General features: G+C 38.0%; 1 protein-coding gene and 1 pseudogene across 1 annotated transcript in view; both read right to left on the bottom strand.

Annotated features, from left to right (window-relative positions):
• Positions 1 to 26,828, bottom strand: part of LOC138306379 (uncharacterized) — a 481,793-nt gene that overhangs the window by 408,245 nt on the left and 46,720 nt on the right. The window lies entirely within an intron of this gene.
• Positions 1 to 26,828, bottom strand: part of LOC138306396 (MYCBP-associated protein-like) — a 453,378-nt pseudogene that overhangs the window by 398,449 nt on the left and 28,101 nt on the right.

Here is a 26,828-nt window from a genome sequence, read left to right as displayed (position 1 = left end):
TTGTTTTAAGAAACTTTTAATGTTTGTTTCGGAAAGATAATTGGGCATTTATTTTCAAAATCTTACCTCAAGTTCCTCGCGTTCTTTGAGGAATTTATCTTCCTGAAGAGCAATGCGGCGGAGGGTAACGATGAGAACGGCCCCTCCACAGAGGGTCGGACGCGTCTCAAACCTCCACTGTTCATGAAACACCCCAGCACTAGGGGATTTAAATACAAACGGGAACTTCATCGTCTCACCTGGCAAAATCACACCTGTCAAAGGAAAAAAAAAACTTTTCTGGATTTGGGTAATCACAAATCACAAATAACTGATGGTGTTTAGTAATAGCAATATTGAACACTGGGAAGATATTAGCAAAAAAGATAATGTACAACCGAACACTTTCACCCCTGAAATTTCATAATGGACTGGACTTTTTTTTATTTAGAAGAGTCTAAATGTGTCTTTAGGGGTGAATAATTTCATGGCTACATGCCAAATCTTAAACAACTGTTTGGTAAACGTTTTGAGGAGTGAGGCAATGTTAGAAGACTGTTTTTTTTCCGGTGTCAATTATGAACATCAAAAACAAGTGTTTGTAACTGCCTGGTATTAAAATATTCTGTTTATGAATATTTGAGAGTTATCTCCCTTGTAGGTAATATAAATTGTAATGTCTTTACTTTATGAGCCAAAAATAAGTCATTTTCCGGTAAAAATATTGCGTTACATTCATCAAATCATGACAAAACAATCAATACCTATATGCAAGGGAAGATAAGTCTGATGTCTACTACTTAAGAAATTGAGAGGTAGTATTCGAAAAGGTCACCTGAATGACCCCTAATGGGATGTTGTCAGATCCTTTATGTATTTTAATAAGATTTTAAGGCTACTGTAACTGTTATCTACAAACCATTCTTATATACATATATCACAAATTTAGTTAGAATTAAACCTACCACTACTGTTGTAACTGTTATCTAGGAACCATTCATATGGATCACAAATTTAACCAGAATTAAACCAACCACTACTGTTGTAACTGTTCTCTAGAAACCATTCATATATACATATCACAAATTTAACCAGAATTAAACCTACCACTACTGTTGTAACTGTTATCTAGAAACTATTCATATATACATATCACAAATTTAACCAGAATCAAACCTACCTCTACTGTAACTGTTATCTAGAAACCATTCGTATATACATGTCACAAATTTAACAAGAATTAAACCTACCACTGCTGTTGTTGAAATAAAATCTCTGTACGTTCTGATGAACCAGGTCAAAAGGGTTATCCTTGGGTACTTTCTGCAAAGACAATAAAATTAAAACAGTGAATCAATTCTGATTTCTTACAATGGACATTTTGAATAAATATGTATCAAACTAAAAGATCCATTTAGGATAGATCTACATTATACATTTATTGACCTGGCAGTAGGCAGACATGATGATTTGTTTACCCATTTATGACCTGCTGTGGGTAAATAAATAGTCATGTCTCCCTATTGCCTGGGCAATAAATTGTTTATTATACTGATTTTTTTTTTCACATACCAAAACAAGCCTAGCTAGAATTGAATCTGTTTACCCAAACAGTGTTGATCCAATTTCTTTGTTAGACCATATCTTTGATAATCTTTCAGTGAAAATTAACTCCCTTTAACATGTTACACACATGAACATTTCACATACATTTCACAACAGTGGGCTTTTCTGGCATATCACAGTAAAACCAACTAATCAGATAATTTCTATTAGAACTGGTTTGTTTCCGGTATATATGCAAATTTTAATGTACTCTTAGACTGAATTGTCCCTTTAACACGTTACATCCTATAAACATATCATACATCACATGTATTTGTGTTATTTGTCTCTATTATCATTAAAATTATCTCCCTTTAACATGTTACATCCTATAAACATATCATACATCACATGTATTTGTATTAAAATTATCTCCCTTTAACATGTTACATCCTATAAACATATCATACATCACATGTATTTGTGTTATTTGTCTCTATTATCATTAAAATTATCTCCCTTTAACATGTTACATCCTATAAACATATCATACATCACACGTATTTGTGTTATTTGTCTCTATTATCATTAAAATTATCTCCCTTTAACCCTTAAACATTTACATCCTATAAATTATCATACATCATCACACTATTTGTGTTATTTGTCTCTATTATCATTAAAATATCTCCCTTTAACAGTTACATCCTATAAACATATCATACATCCATGTATTTGTGTATTTGTCTCTATTATCATTAAATATCTCCTTAACATGTTACATCCTATAAACATATCATACATCACATGTATTTGTGTTTATTTCTCTCTATAAACATATCATCTCTATTACATTAAAATTATCTCCCAGTTTAACATGTTACATCATTTGTTATTTATATTTAAATCTCCCTTACATGTTACATCCTATAAACATATCATACATCACACGTATTTGTGTTATTTGTCTCTATTATCATTAAAATTATCTCCCTTTAACACGTTACATCCTATAAAATATCATACATCACATGTATTTGTGTTATTTGTCTCTATTATCATTAAAATTATCTCCCTTTAACATGTTACATCCTATAAACATATCATACATCACATGTATTTGTGTTATTTGTCTCTATTATCATTAAAATTATCTCCCTTTAACATGTTACATCCTATAAACATATCATACATCACATGTATTTGTGTTATTTGTCTCTATTATCATTAAAATTATCTCCCTTTAACATGTTACATCCTATAAACATATCATACATCACATGTATTTGTGTTATTTGTCTCTATTATCATTAAAATTATCTCCCTTTAACATGTTACATCCTATAAACATATTATACATCACATGTTTATGTCATATTTTGGGGAGTGGGAAGAGAGAGGAGAAGTGGGAAGATAGAGGGGAAGTGGGAAGAAAGAGGGGAGTGGGAAGAGAGAGTGGGAGTGGAAGAGAGAGGGATAGTGGCGAGAGAGAGGGAAAAGAAAGGGGGAGTGGGAAGAGAGAGGGGAGTGGGAAGAGAGAGGGGGGAGTGGGAACAGAGAGGAGGAGTGGGAGGAGAAAGAAGGAGTGGGAAGAGAGAGGGGGGAGTGGGAAGAGAGAGGGGGAGTTGGAATTAAGAGAAAGAGGGGGAATAGGAAGAGAAAGGGAGAGTGGGAAGAGAGAGAAGGAGTGGGAGGAGAGGGGGGGAGTGGGAAGATAGAGGCGGAGTGGAAAGACAGAGATAGAGTGGGAAGAGAGATGGGGAGTGGGAAAAGAGAGTGAGGGGGAGTGTGAAGAGAGAGGGAGAGTGGAAAGAGAGAGAGGGAGTGGGAAGAGAGAGGAGTAGGAAGAGAGAGGGGGAGTGGGAAGACAGAGAGGGAGTGGGGGTAAGTGGAGGAGGGGAAGGAGAGAGAGGTGGGCATTTATTGGGTCGAATATGGTTTATGCTATTTATGACTGAAAATAAATTCAACAATTATTATAATACCTTCCAGTCATAGTAGATAGCTGTTGTGCCGTCATTAATGATGTACAGATATGAAGTCACCCTATCTTTGGCGTACGCCTCGAATGTCACACGGGCCTCTATTCCTGATCCTGGAAACTGTACCGATCACCAGTCCAGCGAGCAGGCTGACCAGCGAAATTGATGGACGGTCCAAAGATCGGCTCGGGATGGACATCAGGATGGTCCTTCAGTGGGTCCCTAAAAATATCAAGTCAAAGAGTTACCTCCCTTTGATAAAAAAAATCAGATTTCTGGTAGGATCGATAAATAAAGGGAATACGGGTGCCACATGGTACCCGATAACGTTTTTGTAGAACTATTGTTTCTATTTGTTTTTTGTTTTTGTTTATTGGAGAAAAAGGATCATTCCCTACCCACGTGGGTATGACGAAAAAATAAAAACTCTCGGCGGAATTCATGAATGTCCAACCCTGGTCAAGCCTCCTGTTGGATGTTGATGAATTATCCCTTGGGTTGTGATTTTGATGTCATTCACTCTAGGTAGGGAATGATTCTATTTATAAAAACTCTCGGGGGAATCATGAATATCCAGTCCTGGGCAAGCCTCGGGTTGGACTATCATGAACTACCCCTCAGGTTGTGATTTCGTTGTCACACCCTTCTGGGTAGGGAATGATTCTATTATCATGTCACACCCTCTAGGTAGGGAATGATTCTATTATCATGTCACACCCTCTAGGTAGGGAATGATTCTATTATCACACACCCTCTAGGTAGGGAATGATTCTATTTATAAAAACTCTCGGGGGAATCATGAATATCCAGTCCTGGGCAAGCCTCGGGTTGGACTATCATGAACTACCCCTCAGGTTGTGATTTCGTTGTCACACCCTTCTGGGTAGGGAATGATTCTATTATCATGTCACACCCTCTAGGTAGGGAATGATTCTATTATCATGTCACACCCTCTAGGTAGGGAATGATTCTATTATCCTGTCACACCCTCTAGGTAGGGAATGATTCTATTATCATGTCACACCCTCTAGGTAGGGAATGATTCTATTATCATGTCACACCCTCTAGGTAGGGAATGATTCTATTATCATGTCACACCCTCTAGGTAGGGAATGATTCTATTATCATGTCACACCCTCTAGGTAGGGAATGATTCTATTATCATGTCACACCCTCTAGGTAGGGAATGATTCTATTATCATGTCACACCCTCTAGGTAGGGTATGATTCTATTATCCTGTCACACCCTCTAGGTAGGGAATGATTCTATTATCATGTCACACCCTCTAGGTAGGGAATGATTCTATTATCATGTCACACCCTCTAGGTAGGGAATGATTCTATTATCATGTCACACCCTCTAGGTAGGGAATGATTCTATTATCATGTCACACCCTCTAGGTAGGGAATGATTCTATTATCATGTCACACCCTCTAGGTAGGGAATGATTCTATTATCATGTCACACCCTCTAGGTAGGGAATGATTCTATATATAATTATCATGTCACACCCTCTAGGTAGGGAATGATTCTATTATCATGTCACACCCTCTAGGTAGGGAATGATTCTATTATCATGTCACACCCTCTAGGTAGGGAATGATTCTATTATCATGTCACACCCTCTAGGTAGGGAATGATTCTATTATCATGTCACACCCTCTAGGTAGGGAATGATTCTATTATCATGTCACACCCTCTAGGTAGGGAATGATTCTATTATCATGTCACACCCTCTAGGTAGGGAATGATTCTATTATCATGTCACACCCTCTAGGTAGGGAATGATTCTATTATCATGTCACACCCTCTAGGTAGGGAATGATTCTATTATCATGTCACACCCTCTAGGTAGGGAATGATTCTATTATCATGTCACACCCTCTAGGTAGGGAATGATTCTATTATCATGTCACACCCTCTAGGTAGGGAATGATTCTATTATCATGTCACACCCTTCTGGGTAGGGAATGATTCTATTATCATGTCACACCCTCTAGGTAGGGAATGATTCTATTATCATGTCACACCCTCTAGGTAGGGAATGATTCTATTATCATGTCACACCCTCTAGGTAGGGAATGATTCTATTATCATGTCACACCCTCTAGGTAGGGAATGATTCTATTATCATGTCACACCCTCTAGGTAGGGAATGATTCTATTATCATGTCACACCCTCTAGGTAGGGAATGATTCTATTATCATGTCACACCCTCTAGGTAGGGAATGATTCTATTATCATGTCACACCCTCTAGGTAGGGAATGATTCTATTATCATGTCACACCCTCTAGGTAGGGAATGATTCTATTATCATGTCACACCCTCTAGGTAGGGAATGATTCTATTATCATGTCACACCCTCTAGGTAGGGAATGATTCTATTATCATGTCACACCCTCTAGGTAGGGAATGATTCTATTATCATGTCACACCCTCTAGGTAGGGAATGATTCTATTATCATGTCACACCCTCTAGGTAGGGAATGATTCTATTATCATGTCACACCCTCTAGGTAGGGAATGATTCTATTATCATGTCACACCCTCTAGGTAGGGAATGATTCTATTATCATGTCACACCCTCTAGGTAGGGAATGATTCTATTATCATGTCACACCCTCTAGGTAGGGAATGATTCTATTATCATGTCACACCCTCTAGGTAGGGAATGATTCTATTATCATGTCACACCCTCTAGGTAGGGAATGATTCTATTATCATGTCACACCCTCTAGGTAGGGAATGATTCTATTATCATGTCACACCCTCTAGGTAGGGAATGATTCTATTATCATGTCACACCCTCTAGGTAGGGAATGATTCTATTATCATGTCACACCCTCTAGGTAGGGAATGATTCTATTATCATGTCACACCCTCTAGGTAGGGAATGATTCTATTATCATGTCACACCCTCTAGGTAGGGAATGATTCTATTATCATGTCACACCCTCTAGGTAGGGAATGATTCTATTATCATGTCACACCCTCTAGGTAGGGAATGATTCTATTATCATGTCACACCCTCTAGGTAGGGAATGATTCTATTATCATGTCACACCCTCTAGGTAGGGAATGATTCTATTATCATGTCACACCCTCTAGGTAGGGAATGATTCTATTATCATGTCACACCCTCTAGGTAGGGAATGATTCTATTATCATGTCACACCCTCTAGGTAGGGAATGATTCTATTATCATGTCACACCCTCTAGGTAGGGAATGATTCTATTATCATGTCACCCCTCTAGGTAGGGAATGATTCTATTATCATGTCACACCCTCTAGGTAGGGAATGATTCTATTATCATGTCACACCCTCTAGGTAGGGAATGATTCTATTATCATGTCACACCCTCTAGGTAGGGAATGATTCTATTATCATGTCACACCCTCTAGGTAGGGAATGATTCTATTATCATGTCACACCCTCTAGGTAGGGAATGATTCTATTATCATGTCACACCCTCTAGGTAGGGAATGATTCTATTATCATGTCACACCCTCTAGGTAGGGAATGATTCTATTATCATGTCACACCCTCTAGGTAGGGAATGATTCTATTATCATGTCACACCCTCTAGGTAGGGAATGATTCTATTATCATGTCACACCCTCTAGGTAGGGAATGATTCTATTATCATGTCACACCCTCTAGGTAGGGAATGATTCTATTATCATGTCACACCCTCTAGGTAGGGAATGATTCTATTATCATGTCACACCCTCTAGGTAGGGAATGATTCTATTATCATGTCACACCCTCTAGGTAGGGAATGATTCTATTATCATGTCACACCCTCTAGGTAGGGAATGATTCTATTATCATGTCACACCCTCTAGGTAGGGAATGATTCTATTATCATGTCACACCCTCTAGGTAGGGAATGATTCTATTATCATGTCACACCCTCTAGGTAGGGAATGATTCTATTATCATGTCACACCCTCTAGGTAGGGAATGATTCTATTATCATGTCACACCCTCTAGGTAGGGAATGATTCTATTATCATGTCACACCCTCTAGGTAGGGAATGATTCTATTATCATGTCACACCCTCTAGGTAGGGAATGATTCTATTATCATGTCACACCCTCTAGGTAGGGAATGATTCTATTATCATGTCACACCCTCTAGGTAGGGAATGATTCTATTATCATGTCACACCCCTCTAGGTAGGGAATGATTCTATTATCATGTCACACCCTCTAGGTAGGGAATGATTCTATTATCATGTCACACCCTCTAGGTAGGGAATGATTCTATTATCATGTCACACCCTCTAGGTAGGGAATGATTCTATTATCATGTCACACCCTCTAGGTAGGGAATGATTCTATTATCATGTCACACCCTCTAGGTAGGGAATGATTCTATTATCATGTCACACCCTCTAGGTAGGGAATGATTCTATTATCATGTCACACCCTCTAGGTAGGGAATGATTCTATTATCATGTCACACCCTCTAGGTAGGTGATGATTCTATTATCATGTCACACCCTCTAAGTAGGGAATGATTCTATTATCATGTCACACCCTCTAGGTAGGGAATGATTCTATTATCATGTCACACCCTCTAGGTAGGGAATGATTCTATTATCATGTCACACCCTCTAGGTAGGGAATGATTCTATTATCATGTCACACCCTCTAGGTAGGGAATGATTCTATTATCATGTCACACCCTCTAGGTAGGGAATGATTCTATTATCATGTCACACCCTCTAGGTAGGGAATGATTCTATTATCATGTCACACCCTCTAGGTAGGGAATGATTCTATTATCATGTCACACCCTCTAGGTAGGGAATGATTCTATTATCATGTCACACCCTCTAGGTAGGGAATGATTCTATTATCATGTCACACCCTCTAGGTAGGGAATGATTCTATTATCATGTCACACCCTCTAGGTAGGGAATGATTCTATTATCATGTCACACCCTCTAGGTAGGGAATGATTCTATTATCATGTCACACCCTCTAGGTAGGGAATGATTCTATTATCATGTCACACCCTCTAGGTAGGGAATGATTCTATTATCATGTCACACCCTCTAGGTAGGGAATGATTCTATTATCATGTCACACCCTCTAGGTAGGGAATGATTCTATTATCATGTCACACCCTCTAGGTAGGGAATGATTCTATTATCATGTCACACCCTCTAGGTAGGGAATGATTCTATTATCATGTCACACCCTCTAGGTAGGGAATGATTCTATTATCATGTCACACCCTCTAGGTAGGGAATGATTCTATTATCATGTCACACCCTCTAGGTAGGGAATGATTCTATTATCATGTCACACCCTCTAGGTAGGGAATGATTCTATTATCATGTCACACCCTCTAGGTAGGGAATGATTCTATTTATAATTATCATGTCACACCCTCTAGGTAGGGAATGATTCTATTATCATGTCACACCCTCTAGGTAGGGAATGATTCTATTATCATGTCACACCCTCTAGGTAGGGAATGATTCTATTATCATGTCACACCCTCTAGGTAGGGAATGATTCTATTATCATGTCACACCCTTAGGTAGGGAATGATTCTATTATCACGTCACACCCTCTAGGTAGGGAATGATTCTATTATCATGTCACACCCTCTAGGTAGGGAATGATTCTATTATCATGTCACACCCTCTAGGTAGGGAATGATTCTATTATCATGTCACACCCTCTAGGTAGGGAATGATTCTATTATCATGTCACACCCTCTAGGTAGGGAATGATTCTATTATCATGTCACACCCTCTAGGTAGGGAATGATTCTATTATCATGTCACACCCTCTAGGTAGGGAATGATTCTATTATCATGTCACACCCTCTAGGTAGGGAATGATTTTATAATTATCATGTCACACCCTCTAGGTAGGGAATGATTCTATTATCATGTCACACCCTCTAGGTAGGGAATGATTCTATTATCATGTCACACCCTCTAGGTAGGGAATGATTCTATTATCATGTCACACCCTCTAGGTAGGGAATGATTCTATTATCATGTCACACCCTCTAGGTAGGGAATGATTCTATTATCATGTCACACCCTCTAGGTAGGGAATGATTCTATTATCATGTCACACCCTTAGGTAGGGAATGATTCTATTATCATGTCACACCCTCTAGGTAGGGAATGATTCTATTATCATGTCACACCCTCTAGGTAGGGAATGATTCTATTATCATGTCACACCCTCTAGGTAGGGAATGATTCTATTATCATGTCACACCCTCTAGGTAGGGAATGATTCTATTATCATGTCACACCCTCTAGGTAGGGAATGATTCTATTATCATGTCACACCCTCTAGGTAGGGAATGATTCTATTATCATGTCACACCCTCTAGGTAGGGAATGATTCTATTATCATGTCACACCCTCTAGGTAGGGAATGATTCTATTATCATGTCACACCCTCTAGGTAGGGAATGATTCTATTATCATGTCACACCCTCTAGGTAGGGAATGATTCTATTATCATGTCACACACCTCTAGGTAGGGAATGATTCTATTATCATGTCACACCCTCTAGGTAGGGAATGATTCTATTATCATGTCACACCCTCTAGGTAGGGAATGATTCTATTATCATGTCACACCCTCTAGGTAGGTGATGATTCTATTATCATGTCACACCCTCTAGGTAGGGAATGATTCTATTATCATGTCACACCCTCTAGGTAGGGAATGATTCTATTATCATGTCACACCCTCTAGGTAGGGAATGATTCTATTATCATGTCACACCCTCTAGGTAGGGTATGATTCTATTTATAATTATCATGTCACACCCTCTAGGTAGGGAATGATTCTATTATCATGTCACACCCTCTAGGTAGGGAATGATTCTATTATCATGTCACACCCTCTAGGTAGGGAATGATTCTATTATCATGTCACACCCTCTAGGTAGGGAATGATTCTATTATCATGTCACACCCTCTAGGTAGGGAATGATTCTATTATCATGTCACACCCTCTAGGTAGGGAATGATTCTATTATCATGTCACACCCTCTAGGTAGGGAATGATTCATTATCATGTCACACCCTCTAGGTAGGGAATGATTCTATTTATCATGTCACACCCTCTAGGTAGGGAATGATTCTATTATCATGTCACACCCTCTAGGTAGGGAATGATTCTATTATCATGTCACACCCTCTAGGTAGGGAATGATTCTATTATCATGTCACACCCTCTAGGTAGGGAATGATTCTATTATCATGTCACACCCTCTAGGTAGGGAATGATTCTATTATCATGTCACACCCTCTAGGTAGGGAATGATTCTATTATCATGTCACACCCTCTAGGTAGGGAATGATTCTATTATCATGTCACACCCTCTAGGTAGGGAATGATTCTATTATCATGTCACACCCTCTAGGTAGGGAATGATTCTATTATCATGTCACACCCTCTAGGTAGGGAATGATTCTATTATCATGTCACACCCTCTAGGTAGGGAATGATTCTATTATCATGTCACACCCTCTAGGTAGGGAATGATTCTATTATCATGTCACACCCTCTAGGTAGGGAATGATTCTATTATCATGTCACACCCTCTAGGTAGGGAATGATTCTATTATCATGTCACACCCTCTAGGTAGGGAATGATTCTATTATCATGTCACACCCTCTAGGTAGGGAATGATTCTATTATCATGTCACACCCTCTAGGTAGGGAATGATTCTATTATCATGTCACACCCTCTAGGTAGGGAATGATTCTATTATCATGTCACACCCTCTAGGTAGGGAATGATTCTATTATCATGTCACACCCTCTAGGTAGGGAATGATTCTATTATCCTGTCACACCCTCTAGGTAGGGAATGATTCTATTATCATGTCACACCCTCTAGGTAGGGAATGATTCTATTATCATGTCACACCCTCTAGGTAGGGAATGATTCTATTATCATTGTCACACCCTTCTAGGTAGGGAATGATTCTATTATCATGTCACACCCTCTAGGTAGGGAATGATTCTATTATCATGTCACACCCTCTAGGTAGGGAATGATTCTATTATCATGTCACACCCTCTAGGTAGGGAATGATTCTATTATCATGTCACACCCTCTAGGTAGGGAATGATTCTATTGTGATCATTGTCACACACCCTCTAGGTAGGGAATGATTCTATTATCATGTCACACCCTCTAGGTAGGGAATGATTCTATTATCCTGTCACACCCTCTAGGTAGGGAATGATTCTATTATCATGTCACACCCTCTAGGTAGGGAATGATTCTATTATCATGTCACACCCTCTAGGTAGGGAATGATTCTATTATCATGTCACACCCTCTAGGTAGGGAATGATTCTATTATCATGTCACACCCTCTAGGTAGGGAATGATTCTATTATCATGTCACACCCTCTAGGTAGGGAATGATTCTATTATCATGTCACACCCTCTAGGTAGGGAATGATTCTATTATCATGTCACACCCTCTAGGTAGGGAATGATTCTATTATCATGTCACACCCTCTAGGTAGGGAATGATTCTATTATCATGTCACACCCTCTAGGTAGGGAATGATTCTATTATCATGTCACACCCTCTAGGTAGGGAATGATTCTATTATCATGTCACACCCTCTAGGTAGGGAATGATTCTATTATCATGTCACACCCTCTAGGTAGGGAATGATTCTATTATCATGTCACACCCTCTAGGTAGGGAATGATTCTATTATCATGTCACACCCTCTAGGTAGGGAATGATTCTATTATCATGTCACACCCTCTAGGTAGGGAATGATTCTATTATCATGTCACACCCTCTAGGTAGGGAATGATTCTATTATCATGTCACACCCTCTAGGTAGGGAATGATTCTATTATCATGTCACACCCTCTAGGTAGGGAATGATTCTATTATCATGTCACACCCTCTAGGTAGGGAATGATTCTATTATCATGTCACACCCTCTAGGTAGGGAATGATTCTATTATCATGTCACACCCTCTAGGTAGGGAATGATTCTATTATCATGTCACACCCTCTAGGTAGGGAATGATTCTATTATCATGTCACACCCTCTAGGTAGGGAATGATTCTATTATCATGTCACACCCTCTAGGTAGGGAATGATTCTATTATCATGTCACACCCTCTAGGTAGGGAATGATTCTATTATCATGTCACACCCTCTAGGTAGGGAATGATTCTATTATCATGTCACACCCTCTAGGTAGGGAATGATTCTATTATCATGTCACACCCTCTAGGTAGGGAATGATTCTATTATCATGTCACACCCTCTAGGTAGGGAATGATTCTATTATCATGTCACACCCTCTAGGTAGGGAATGATTCTATTATCATGTCACACCCTCTAGGTAGGGAATGATTCTATTATCATGTCACACCCTCTAGGTAGGGAATGATTCTATTATCATGTCACACCCTCTAGGTAGGGAATGATTCTATTATCATGTCACACCCTCTAGGTAGGGAATGATTCTATTATCATGTCACACCCTCTAGGTAGGGAATGATTCTATTATCATGTCACACCCTCTAGGTAGGGAATGATTCTATTATCATGTCACACCCTCTAGGTAGGGAATGATTCTATTATCATGTCACACCCTCTAGGTAGGGAATGATTCTATTATCATGTCACACCCTCTAGGTAGGGAATGATTCTATTATCATGTCACACCCTCTAGGTAGGGAATGATTCTATTATCATGTCACACCCTCTAGGTAGGGAATGATTCTATTATCATGTCACACCCTCTAGGTAGGGAATGATTCTATTATCATGTCACACCCTCTAGGTAGGGAATGATTCTATTATCATGTCACACCCTCTAGGTAGGGAATGATTCTATTATCATGTCACACCCTCTAGGTAGGGAATGATTCTATTATCATGTCACACCCTCTAGGTAGGGAATGATTCTATTATCATGTCACACCCTCTAGGTAGGGAATGATTCTATTATCATGTCACACCCTCTAGGTAGGGAATGATTCTATTATCATGTCACACCCTCTAGGTAGGGAATGATTCTATTATCATGTCACACCCTCTAGGTAGGGAATGATTCTATTATCATGTCACACCCTCTAGGTAGGGAATGATTCTATTATCATGTCACACCCCTCTAGGTAGGGAATGATTCTATTATCATGTCACACCCTCTAGGTAGGGAATGATTCTATTATCATGTCACACCCTCTAGGTAGGGAATGATTCTATTATCATGTCACACCCTCTAGGTAGGGAATGATTCTATTATCATGTCACACCCTCTAGGTAGGGAATGATTCTATTATATCATGTCACACCCTCTAGGTAGGGAATGATTCTATTATCATGTCACACCCTCTAGGTAGGGAATGATTCTATTATCATGTCACACCCTCTAGGTAGGGAATGATTCTATTATCATGTCACACCCTCTAGGTAGGGAATGATTCTATTATCATGTCACACCCTCTAGGTAGGGAATGATTCTATTATCATGTCACACCCTCTAGGTAGGGAATGATTCTATTATCATGTCACACCCTCTAGGTAGGGAATGATTCTATTATCATGTCACACCCTCTAGGTAGGGAATGATTCTATTATCATGTCACACCCCTCTAGGTAGGGAATGATTCTATTATCATGTCACACCCTCTAGGTAGGGAATGATTCTATTATCATGTCACACCCTCTAGGTAGGGAATGATTCTATTATCATGTCACACCCTCTAGGTAGGGAATGATTCTATTATCATGTCACACCCTCTAGGTAGGGAATGATTCTATTATCATGTCACACCCTCTAGGTAGGGAATGATTCTATTATCATGTCACACCCTCTAGGTAGGGAATGATTCTATTATCATGTCACACCCTCTAGGTAGGGAATGATTCTATTATCATGTCACACCCTCTAGGTAGGGAATGATTCTATTATCATGTCACACCCTCTAGGTAGGGAATGATTCTATTATCATGTCACACCCTCTAGGTAGGGAATGATTCTATTATCATGTCACACCCTCTAGGTAGGGAATGATTCTATTATCATGTCACACCCTCTAGGTAGGGAATGATTCTATTATCATGTCACACCCTCTAGGTAGGGAATGATTCTATTATCATGTCACACCCTCTAGGTAGGGAATGATTCTATTATCATGTCACACCCTCTAGGTAGGGAATGATTCTATTATCATGTCACACCCTCTAGGTAGGGAATGATTCTATTATCATGTCACACCCTCTAGGTAGGGAATGATTCTATTATCATGTCACACCCTCTAGGTAGGGAATGATTCTATTATCATGTCACACCCTCTAGGTAGGGAATGATTCTATTATCATGTCACACCCTCTAGGTAGGGAATGATTCTATTATCATGTCACACCCTCTAGGTAGGGAATGATTCTATTATCATGTCACACCCTCTAGGTAGGGAATGATTCTATTATCATGTCACACCCTCTAGGTAGGGAATGATTCTATTATCATGTCACACCCTCTAGGTAGGGAATGATTCTATTATCATGTCACACCCTCTAGGTAGGGAATGATTCTATTATCATGTCACACCCTCTAGGTAGGGAATGATTCTATTATCATGTCACACCCTCTAGGTAGGGAATGATTCTATTATCATGTCACACCCTCTAGGTAGGGAATGATTCTATTATCATGTCACACCCTCTAGGTAGGGAATGATTCTATTATCATGTCACACCCTCTAGGTAGGGAATGATTCTATTATCATGTCACACCCTCTAGGTAGGGAATGATTCTATTATCATGTCACACCCTCTAGGTAGGGAATGATTCTATTATCATGTCACACCCTCTAGGTAGGGAATGATTCTATTATCATGTCACACCCTCTAGGTAGGGAATGATTCTATTATCATGTCACACCCTCTAGGTAGGGAATGATTCTATTATCATGTCACACCCTCTAGGTAGGGAATGATTCTATTATCATGTCACACCCTCTAGGTAGGGAATGATTCTATTATCATGTCACACCCTCTAGGTAGGGAATGATTCTATTATCATGTCACACCCTCTAGGTAGGGAATGATTCTATTATCATGTCACACCCTCTAGGTAGGGAATGATTCTATTATCATGTCACACCCTCTAGGTAGGGAATGATTCTATTATCATGTCACACCCTCTAGGTAGGGAATGATTCTATTATCATGTCACACCCTCTAGGTAGGGAATGATTCTATTATCATGTCACACCCTCTAGGTAGGGAATGATTCTATTATCATGTCACACCCTCTAGGTAGGGAATGATTCTATTATCATGTCACACCCTCTAGGTAGGGAATGATTCTATTATCATGTCACACCCTCTAGGTAGGGAATGATTCTATTATCATGTCACACCCTCTAGGTAGGGAATGATTCTATTATCACTGTCACACCCTCTAGGTAGGGAATGATTCTATTATCATGTCACACCCTCTAGGTAGGGAATGATTCTATTATCATGTCACACCCTCTAGGTAGGTGAATGATTCTATTATCATGTCACACCCTCTAGGTAGGTGAATGATTCTATTATCATGTCACACCCTCTAGGTAGGTGAATGATTCTATTATCATGTCACACCCTCTAGGTAGGTGATGATTCTATTATCATGTCACACCCTCTAGGTAGGTAATGAATGATTCTATTATCATGTCACACCCTCTAGGTAGGTGAATGATTCTATTATCATGTCACACCTCTAGGTAGGTGATGATTCTATTATCATGTCACACCCTCTAGGTAGGGAATGATTCTATTATCATGTCACACCCTCTAGGTAGGGAATGATTCTATTATCATGTCACACCCTCTAGGTAGGGAATGATTCTATTATCATGTCACACCCTCTAGGTAGGGAATGATTCTATTATCATGTCACACCCTCTAGGTAGGGAATGATTATATTATCATGTCACACCCTCTAGGTAGGGAATGATTCTATTATCATGTCACACCCTCTAGGTAGGGAATGATTCTATTATCATGTCACACCCTCTAGGTAGGGAATGATTCTATTATCATGTCACACCCTCTAGGTAGGGAATGATTCTATTATCATGTCACACCCTCTAGGTAGGGAATGATTCTATTATCATATCATGTCACACCCCTCTAGGTAGGGAATGATTCTATTATCATGTCACACCCTCTAGGTAGGGATGATGATTCTATTATCATGTCACACCCTCTAGGTAGGGAATGATTCTATCATCATGTCACACCCTCTAGGTAGGTGATGATTCTATTATCATGTCACACCTCTAGGTAGGTGATGATTCTATTATCATGTCACACCCTCTAGGTAGGTGATGATTCTATTATCATGTCACACCCTCTAGGTAGGTGATGATTCTATTATCATTTCACACCCTCTAGGTAGGGAATGATTCTATTATCATGTCACCACACCCTCTAGGTAGGTGATGATTCTATTATCATGTCACACCCTCTAGGTAGGGAATGATTCTATTATCATGTCACACCCTCTAGGTAGGGAATGATTCTATTATCATGTCACACCCTCTAGGTAGGGAATGATTCTATTATCATGTCACACCCTCTAGGTAGGGAATGATTCTATTATCATGTCACACCCTCTAGGTAGGGAATGATTCTATTATCATGTCACACCCTCTAGGTAGGGAATGATTCTATTATCATGTCACACCCTCTAGGTAGGGAATGATTATATTATCACGTCACACACTCTAGGTAGGGAATGATTCTATTATCCTGTCACACCCTCTAGGTAGGTGATGATTCTATTATCATGTCACACCCTCTAGGAAGGGGATGATTCTATTATCCTGTCACACCCTCTAGGTAGGGAATGATTCTATTATCATGTCACACCCTCTAGGTAGGGAATGATTCTATTATCATGTCACACCCTCTAGGTAGGGAATGATTCTATTATCATGTCACACCCTCTAGGTAGGGAATGATTCTATTATCATGTCACACCCTCTAGGTAGGGAATGATTCTATTATCATGTCACACCCTCTAGGTAGGGAATGATTATATTATCATGTCACACCCTCTAGGTAGGGAATGATTCTATTATCATGTCACACCCTCTAGGTAGGGAATGATTCTATTATCACGTCACACCCTCTAGGTAGGGAATGATTCTATTATCACGTCACACCCTCTAGGTAGGGAATGATTCTATTATCACGTCACACCCTCTAGGTAGGGAATGATTCTATTATCACGTCACACCCTCTAGGTAGGGAATGATTCTATTATCATGTCACACCCTCTAGGTAGGGAATGATTCCATTATCATGTAGTGCTTACAAGTTCTCCTCGTCCTCCTCAGGATATTTATCGAAAAGATCTGTAAATTCGATGTCCGTGTCTTGGCGTTCTGGGTGTATGGTTGCCTTGTTCGAACCAACGACTTCAAGTCTGTTCAACTCCTGTTAAAAGAAAACATAACGGTTTTATGCTGGGTTTATGGTATTAACTTGCTCACCCCTATTGGACAATTCCATCTCTTCTAATTCAAACGCTGGAAGAGTCTATTGTAATATAATTTTTCAGGCCAGGATGAGATATCCATGCACAAACTAAATAAATCTATATCAAATAGAATAACTGTTTGCAGAAAAAGACAACTTTAATCAGTTATGCATTTAACTTGGAAAACAGTAAGCTTATTTACATTACTAACATCTCTTTGATTTTTAATATAGAAACAATAGGTCAATATCACCAATCATTAACCTGCACATGAAAATTTGTTTACCAGTGAAAAGCCCATTGATATTTGGTTAATGAGCTGTGATGATGTGAACTGGTTTTATTCCGGTGTCATATCAAATTTGTATCCCCCATCAAAAAAGTATCGGGATACTTTTTTGCCCATCAAAATAGTATCCGGGGATACTTTTTTGCCCATCAAAAAAGTATCCCCCCTATCAAAAAAGTATCCCCCCCATGACATCAATAGTGATTGTTATAATTTTAGTTGGCAGTAAATCAAATGGTCATAAAGATATACCAGGAGTCCCTTTACAAGTACCAGGTAACTAATTACACCTGGTCAGGTATTACCTAACTACCTAATTAGTGGTGGGACGGACAGGTACAGGTGTGTCTATATATAGGCACTGTCAGATAGTCACCTGTACACAGTGGTATTACCAAATGTTTACCTGTACAGGTACATCATCCCATGATTTTATTGTGCTTGCAAATTGATACAATTTATTTATGTTTTCATGCAACCATATGTTTAAAACGATATATATATATATAGCTCATTACTTGCATACATATTTTCAATTCATATAAATTATGATTATTCAATTATCAAGACCTTGGTTATATAGATACAAACACATTTATAAGCTTATATGTCTATATATGTACCAATTGATACATAGGGGGGATACATATTTGATTGCATGATTTTGGATCTGGAAAAAAAATAAAATAAAACTTGTCATATTTATTTCAGATAATATATTTACTAATTTGATGAATACAATGTAAATCATTTTATGAGTGAATATAAGTGTAAAATGGTGTGTCAATTGTAATTCAACTTTATATTAGGATATACACTATATATATGCAGGTATATATATATATAGTTGCATGAATCTGGAAATAAATCTACAGTTTTGTTGAAAACATCTCAGGGAGATACTTATATTAAAAGGATGTGCGTGTGGACAAAAATTATACAATATATCATGATGGGGAGGTACAGTACAGTTATAATTATAATGTCCATCAGAGGGAAAATTAATTGATAAAATATCTATAGATTGAAATAAATATATATTTAAATACATGACCAAAAGAAAGTATTTGGGGGAGATACTTGTACTATCGAAATGTGGGATTAGGGGGATACATATTTCATGGTCATCAAAAAAGTATCTAGGGGAGATTTAAGTGTCATATCTAGAAGGAATTAATACATATTTGTATAGCCATAGAAAAAGTATCTATGGAGAGAAGTCTACTATCAAGGGGTACGTAATGTATATTTGATGACCATAGAAAAAGTATCAAGGGGGAGATGAGTCTAATATCTAGGGGGGATACATATTTGATGGCAATCGAAAAAGTATCTAGGAGGTAATTGGTATGATATCTAGGGGGGATACATATTTGATAGCCATAGAAGAAGTACAGTGTGTATATAGAATCAGATTTCTTTAATAACTAGGGGGGATACATATTTGATGGCCATAGAAAAAGTATCTCGGGGGGAGATGAGTCTAATATCTAGGGGGGATACATATTTGATGGCCATCGTTAAAGTATCTATGGGGAGAGTATAGTCTAATATCTAGGGGGGATACATATTTGATAGCCATCGAAAAAGTATCCAGGGGGAGATTAGTCTAAATTCAAGGGGGGATACATATTTTATGGCCACCAAAAAATGTATCTAGGAGGAGATTAGTATGATATCAAGGGGGGATACATATATGATGGCCATCGTAAAAGTATCTATGGGGAGAGTATAGTCTAATATCTAGGGGGGATACATATTTGATGGCCATCGAAAAAGTATCTAGGGGGAGATTAGTATGATATCTAGGGGGGATACATATTTGATGGCCATAAAAGAAGTACAGTGTGTATATAGAATGAGATTTCTCTAATATCTAGGGTTGGATACATATTTGATGGCCATCGAAAAAGTATCTAGGGGGAGATAAGTCTAATATCTAGGGGGGATACATATTTGATGGCAATCGAAAAAGTATCTATGGGAAGATAATAGTCTAAAATCTATGGGGGATACATATTTGATAGCCATCGAAAAAGTATCCAGGGGGAGATAATAGTCTAAAATCTATGGGGGATACATATTTGATGGCCACCGAAAAAGTATCTAGGGGGAGATTAGTATAATATCTAGGGGGGATACATATTTGATGGCCATCGAAAAAAATATCTAGGGGGAGATTAGTCTAATATCTAGGGAGGATACATATTTAATAGCCACCGAAAAAGTATTTAGGGGGAGATTAGTGGAATATTTAGGGGGGAGACATATTTGATGGTCATCGAAAAAGTATCTAGGGGGGGGTACATATTTGATGGCCATCAAAAAAGTATCTTGGGGAAATTAGTCTAATATCTAGGGGGATACATAATTGATAGCCATTGAAAAAGTATCCAGGGGGAGATTAGTCTAAATTCAAGGGGGGATACATATTTGATGGCCATCAAAAAAGTATCCTGGGGGAGATTAGTATTATATCTAGGGGGGATACATATTTGATGGCCATAAAAGAAGTACAGTGTGTTTATAGAATGAGATTTCTCTAATATCTAGGGGGGATACATATTTGATGGCCATAGAAAAAATATCCAGGGGGAGATTAGTATGATATCTAGGGGGGATACATATTTGATAGCCATTGAAAAAGTATCTAGGGGGAGATTAGTATTATATCTAGGGGGGATACATATTTGATGGCCATCGAAAAAGAATCTAGGGGGAGATTAGTGTGATATCTAAGGGGGATACATATTTGATGGCCATCGAAAAAGTATCTAGGGGGAGATTAGTATGATATCTAGAGGGAATACATATTAAATATTAACTAATCTCCCCCTAGATACTTTTTCGATGGCCATCAAATATGTATCCCCCTTGATATTAGACTTATCTCCCCTTAGATACTTTTTCTATGGCCATCAAATATGTATCCCCCCTAGATATTAGACTTATCTCCCCCTAGATACTTTTTCTATGGCCATCAAATATGTATCCCCCTTAGATATCACACTAATCTCCCCCTAGATACTTTTTCGATGGCCATCAAATATGTATCCCCCCTAGATATTACACTAATCTCCTAGATACTTTTTCAATGGCCATCAAATATGTACCCCCCTAGATATTAGACTTATCTCCCCCTAGATACTTTTTTGATAGCCATCAAATATGTATCCCCCCTAGATATCACACTAATCTCCCCCTAGATACTTTTTCGATGGCCATCAAATATGTATCCCCCCTAGATATTACACTAATCTCCTAGATACTTTTTCAATAGCCATCAAATATGTATCCCCCCTATATATTAGACTTATCTCCCCCTAGATACTTTTTCGATAGCCATCAAATATGTATCCCCCTTAGATATCACATTAATCTTCCCCTAGATACTTTTTCGAAGGCCATCAAATATGTATCCCCCTAGATATCACAGTAATCTCCCCCTAGATACTTTTTCGATGGCCATCAAATATGTATCCCCCCTAGATATTAGACTTATCTCCCCCTAGATACTTTTTCTATGGCCATCAAATATGTATCCCCCTTAGATATCACACTAATCTCCCCCTAGATACTTTTTCGATGGCCATCAAATATGTATCCCCCCTAGATATTACACTAATCTCCTAGATACTTTTTCTATGGCCATCAAATATGTATCCCCCTTAGATATCACACTAATCTCCCCCTAGATACTTTTTCTATGGCCATCAAATATGTATCCCCCCTAGATATCACACTAATCTCCCCCTAGATACTTTTTCGATGGCCATCAAATATGTATCTTCCCTAGATATTAGACTTATCTCCCCCTAGATACTTTTTCTATGGCCATCAAATATGTATCCCCCCTAAATATCACACTAATCTCCCCCAGGATACTTTTTCGATGGCCATCAAATATGTATCCCCCCTATATATTAGACTTATCTCCCCCTAGATACTTTTTCGATGGCCATCAAATATGTATCCCCCCTAGATATTAGACTTATCTCCCCCTAGATACTTTTTCGATAGCCATCAAATATGTATCCCCCCTAGATATCACACTAATCTCCCCCTAGATACTTTTTCGATGGCCATCAAATATGTATCCACCCTAGATATTCACTAATTTCTATCTAGATATTTTCTCGATAGCCATCAAATATGTATCCCCCTTTGATATTACACTTATCTCCCCTAGATAATTTTTCTATGCATGCATGGACATCAGATATGTATCCCCCCAAGATAACACACTTATTTATCCTCCCTGTTTGTAAAATTCCAGTTAAAACATATTGAGGATTGAATTATTGATGTATATATATGTATATATGCTTTCCAAATCTTAAAGCTATATGGTCCATAGCGGGGTGAAATGTTTGATGGTGTGAAAATCATTCAGATTGAAAGATAAACATGTTTTTGATCTATGCAGGTTTAGATGAAAACATACCTACAGAAGTCCATTCACAATATTACTAAATAACACTGTGGAAATGTGAAATGAATTTGTAGACCACACCTACATTAAATTTTTTACCTAATTAGTTTTAATGCATATAAGTACGCATTTCACTGTATGATTGTTGCAGTGGTTGATTTACTGCCAAAATTCATTTTGAACTCTTAAATATTATTTGTACACGTAAATTGTGATATATGCATTCCATAATTGGATTTAAAGATATTTACTTTGTAATCTCCCTAAGATATTTTATGAGCACCATACATGCATGTACATACAGTAGTATTTTAGTTTAAAGATGATTTCATTGAAAAAAAGATAATGATTGATTATAATTGATTTTCAAATTCATTTATATATTATAGTAGATAGTCGGATGTTGACGCATATCAAACACAAAAAAACCCTGAATGATGTTATAAAAATTTGTACAGGTAATTTTTCAAAACTCATATATTGGCAGCTCAATTAATGTTCAACCCCATCCAATATCTTCTGTCTGCCTCTGTGTCTGCATCCATAAAATGCTAAAACAGGTCCCCACCTATTGTATTAATTGTTGTGTGGTATTGATAAAAACAATGCTAGCTACATGTATAGCCCTGAGATAATCCCTGATAATTATATATATCCTTTCTTCTACATGTGTATTACAAATTAATGTCAATTATTGATCATGGTATTGTATAATGTATTTTATCTTGATCAATGCAGACACTTTAACAAACAAATTGATCATAAAAAAATATATACATCACATTGTATACACCATTTATTTATTGGAAAATATTAGGTTTCCAATTTGCAATAACATTTATATCTGCAGGCATGTTCATAATGCTTCATTATATTGGGGTCTTCCCCGAACACCAACTCTAATTATTTTAATGATCGAATCATATTGGAACATATATATCAGCATAATATACCATGATGTTAAAAAAGTTTCTGATTGTATTTAATTTAATTGTGTATTATTTTGTTGATCACATAAAATTAGTTAAAGCATTTCTAACATTAGTTTTTAGATATTATCTATTCTCTATAATCATTATTATTTCCTTACTATATACATGTATTTAATTACACTTATATGACTATAGTGCATGCAGTTAGTATACACAGCTGTCGCTTATTTAATTGTGTATACATAAAATGCAAGTTTCATGTTATATCTGTACACTAAAAAGTATAATTAGATAGTTACATTTCAAAACAAATTTTATCTCATAGTTTGGTTTTGGATTGATGCTTATTCTCACTGTTGTGATGATGTGGTAGCTATATATATATATACACACAGGTAATTTTATAGGTGCCCTCTACCTGTATCAGTGTCAGGTGTGACCCCCCCCCCCCCACTGTGCTGTTATGTAATACAGGTAGACCAGGTGTAATTTACTACCTGTACAGTCACTTTGTCACCTATATAGGCATATACTGCTGATTTTCTGTTTATTTTCTTAACATTACCAATCTTTATTTGGAAAGCATAAACAGACAATGGGGGGATACTTTTTTGATAGGGTGGATACTTTTTTGATGGGCAGAAAAAGTATCCGGATACTTTTTTGATGGGGGATACTTTTTTGATATGACACCGGCCTTGTGGGATGTAGTATTAAACCCATTTATAATTGGACATGAGCTCATAGTAAACAATAGTAATTAACTACTTGTAAACAAAGGGTAAGCTTCGCTATATAATGTTGGCAAATTGGAAACACTACATTTAACCTTGACTTTGTAAAAGTATGGTCTATATATAAAAGTGGTTCAACGTTTTCTGAGAACATAGTAGAAGAAATCATGAACAAGAGGCCCTGTTTGTAATGCCTTCCCCTAAGAATGTTTGTGGGCCAAATTTGGTTACAATCCAAGTAGAACTATATGACTAGTATTAATTTAAAAGATTTACCTCTATTTCTCCTATTGGGCCCTGCCCCTCTTGCCCCCGGGGGTCAGAGTCAAAACGGTGAGCTAAAAATGATCGAACAACAGGCATGGCCTAGATGATTTTTCTCGCTAAAATTAGAGGTAAAAACATGAATGAGACACTGACTGGTTGATGAGGGTCCAGTTCGTCTATGATTGGCTGTAGCTCGCTCTTCCTCTCGGACAGGTACTAAGCCTTATGCCACAGGTAATGGACAGGGGTGGTATGTGTCGGCGACCAGTTCCAGCCTTTCTCATTCCTCACCCCCTGGGGAATGCCAACGTGCTCTATAGGGCGTGGATAGCCTCGCTCTGACTGGGTCAAGGTCATACTGGAAAGATCAAAGGTCAAAGGTTAGGATTATCAAGGTAACATCGCCTAACATAGGGAAAGGTCAAGGGTCAAAGTTCTGATGTTCCATAAAACAATGGCATTGTTCTTGATCATGAAAAAAATCATACCAAAGTAAAGAAAACTTTACCTCAAATTATCCTGATTCACAAGCTCAAATTTACACTAATCATTTTCACTGGTAGCCCTATTCTGTTAATTTTCGTTCTTAAACTGTTATTTTAAGCATATTTGTGATTTTTTAAATATTTATGTTGGTTATATCTGTTTCACTGTTATTATCAAAATTTTAGTTATCTTTAACTAAAAGCATGTTATTATTTTCTAGCACACGTTATATATTTGCTGCTGTGTTACCTCTATCTTTGCATGCGTTTGTCTTTTTTAAATGATGTTAGATTCAGTGACTGGTGTTATTATTTATTTTGCATTGTTATTCATTTCATTTCACGTGTTAGTGTCAGCAATGATTGTTAATGATTTTGTTTCCCATGTTATTGCCAGAATGTTACGTGATTTTTATGTGAAACTTTGTTAGCATCAACAGAACATGTGATTGTTTACGTGACCACGTTAAGAGTATCGTTGGAAACGTTATTTTTTTTTGAAAGCGTTATTTCTTTCGTGGAAATAACACTGCCTATTGTTCTCATTGACCCCCTACGGCGACAGCGCAGTGAGCCGGCGGGCGAGCTTCGCTAGTGTGTTGACCACTCACCCAGAACGAGAGCACGGCTCCCGATATATAGTCGACTGACGGTATCGCTGTCACTGTATCGCTACCGTATCGCATGTGCTGTGCAACTGAGCATGGAATATATATAGTTTTCAGTTCCCGAAACGTTATATATGGCGTTACGGCACGTAGAACTCTTCTTCATTCATTATATTTACAGTTCTAGCTAAGTCTCTGCGAAAAAATCCTGTATAAATAGACCCTTAGTACTAGTTACTATATGTTACATCCGTATTCTTGGGTTAGTAAATTTCTTAATTCTTAGGTTAGTAAACGTCCAAATTTGTCAAGCTAACTAGTCACTTCTAGTTGTGTTCAAGTACCTAACACAAATGCGGTCACTCCACGAGCTAGCTTTGGACCATATCAAATCGATATGTTGCATCATCAAGGTCACTATGTCATCGCGAAATATCAGCTCTAAAACAGTATGAGACAAATCTTCATGGTCGTGTTAGAAGTCCCCCTTCAAAATTATGAAGATAAACGACTAAGCCCACAGAAAAAAAACAACCCCCATGTCATTAAAGGGCCGCTTGTTACTGAAGTCGGGTCGGAATAAAATGAATTGAAAAAATTGTCAATTCAAGATTCAGCGAGAGAAGTGATGACAAAGGGCGGAGTCAATTAATACCAATCAAGGTACGCTTCTTATGTGATTGGGTAATAGTATTCATGACATAGCCCATGAGGCACGGTGACATTTTTCATAAAGAATAATGTGAATTTTTCAGACAATTTTAAACATTATAGCCAGTCAGGTGATACGAATTCTTTAATTGACTATTTGTAGACTTCTTTCAATTAACTGTACGGATAAGCAAAAGATGTAATGTCGTCCACGTGTTCTCACAGCATGTCATCACTTAACTACTGTACTAAACGATACTGAGTAGTATGCAGTTTTGACAAAAACAATAATGTATTCGTGGACTTTATGCAGCAGATTTTGGACCTAGAAGATATGACGGATATGAACTCACACATTTTTTTTTTACCGTGGAAGGAATTTTAGCACGCATGA

This window comes from Argopecten irradians, chromosome 13, assembly GCF_041381155.1.
Source record: "Argopecten irradians isolate NY chromosome 13, Ai_NY, whole genome shotgun sequence".
Lineage (NCBI taxonomy): Eukaryota > Metazoa > Mollusca > Bivalvia > Pectinida > Pectinidae > Argopecten > Argopecten irradians.
Note: the sequence above shows the minus strand (reverse complement) of the source record. Positions and strands in the feature narration are given on the sequence as shown.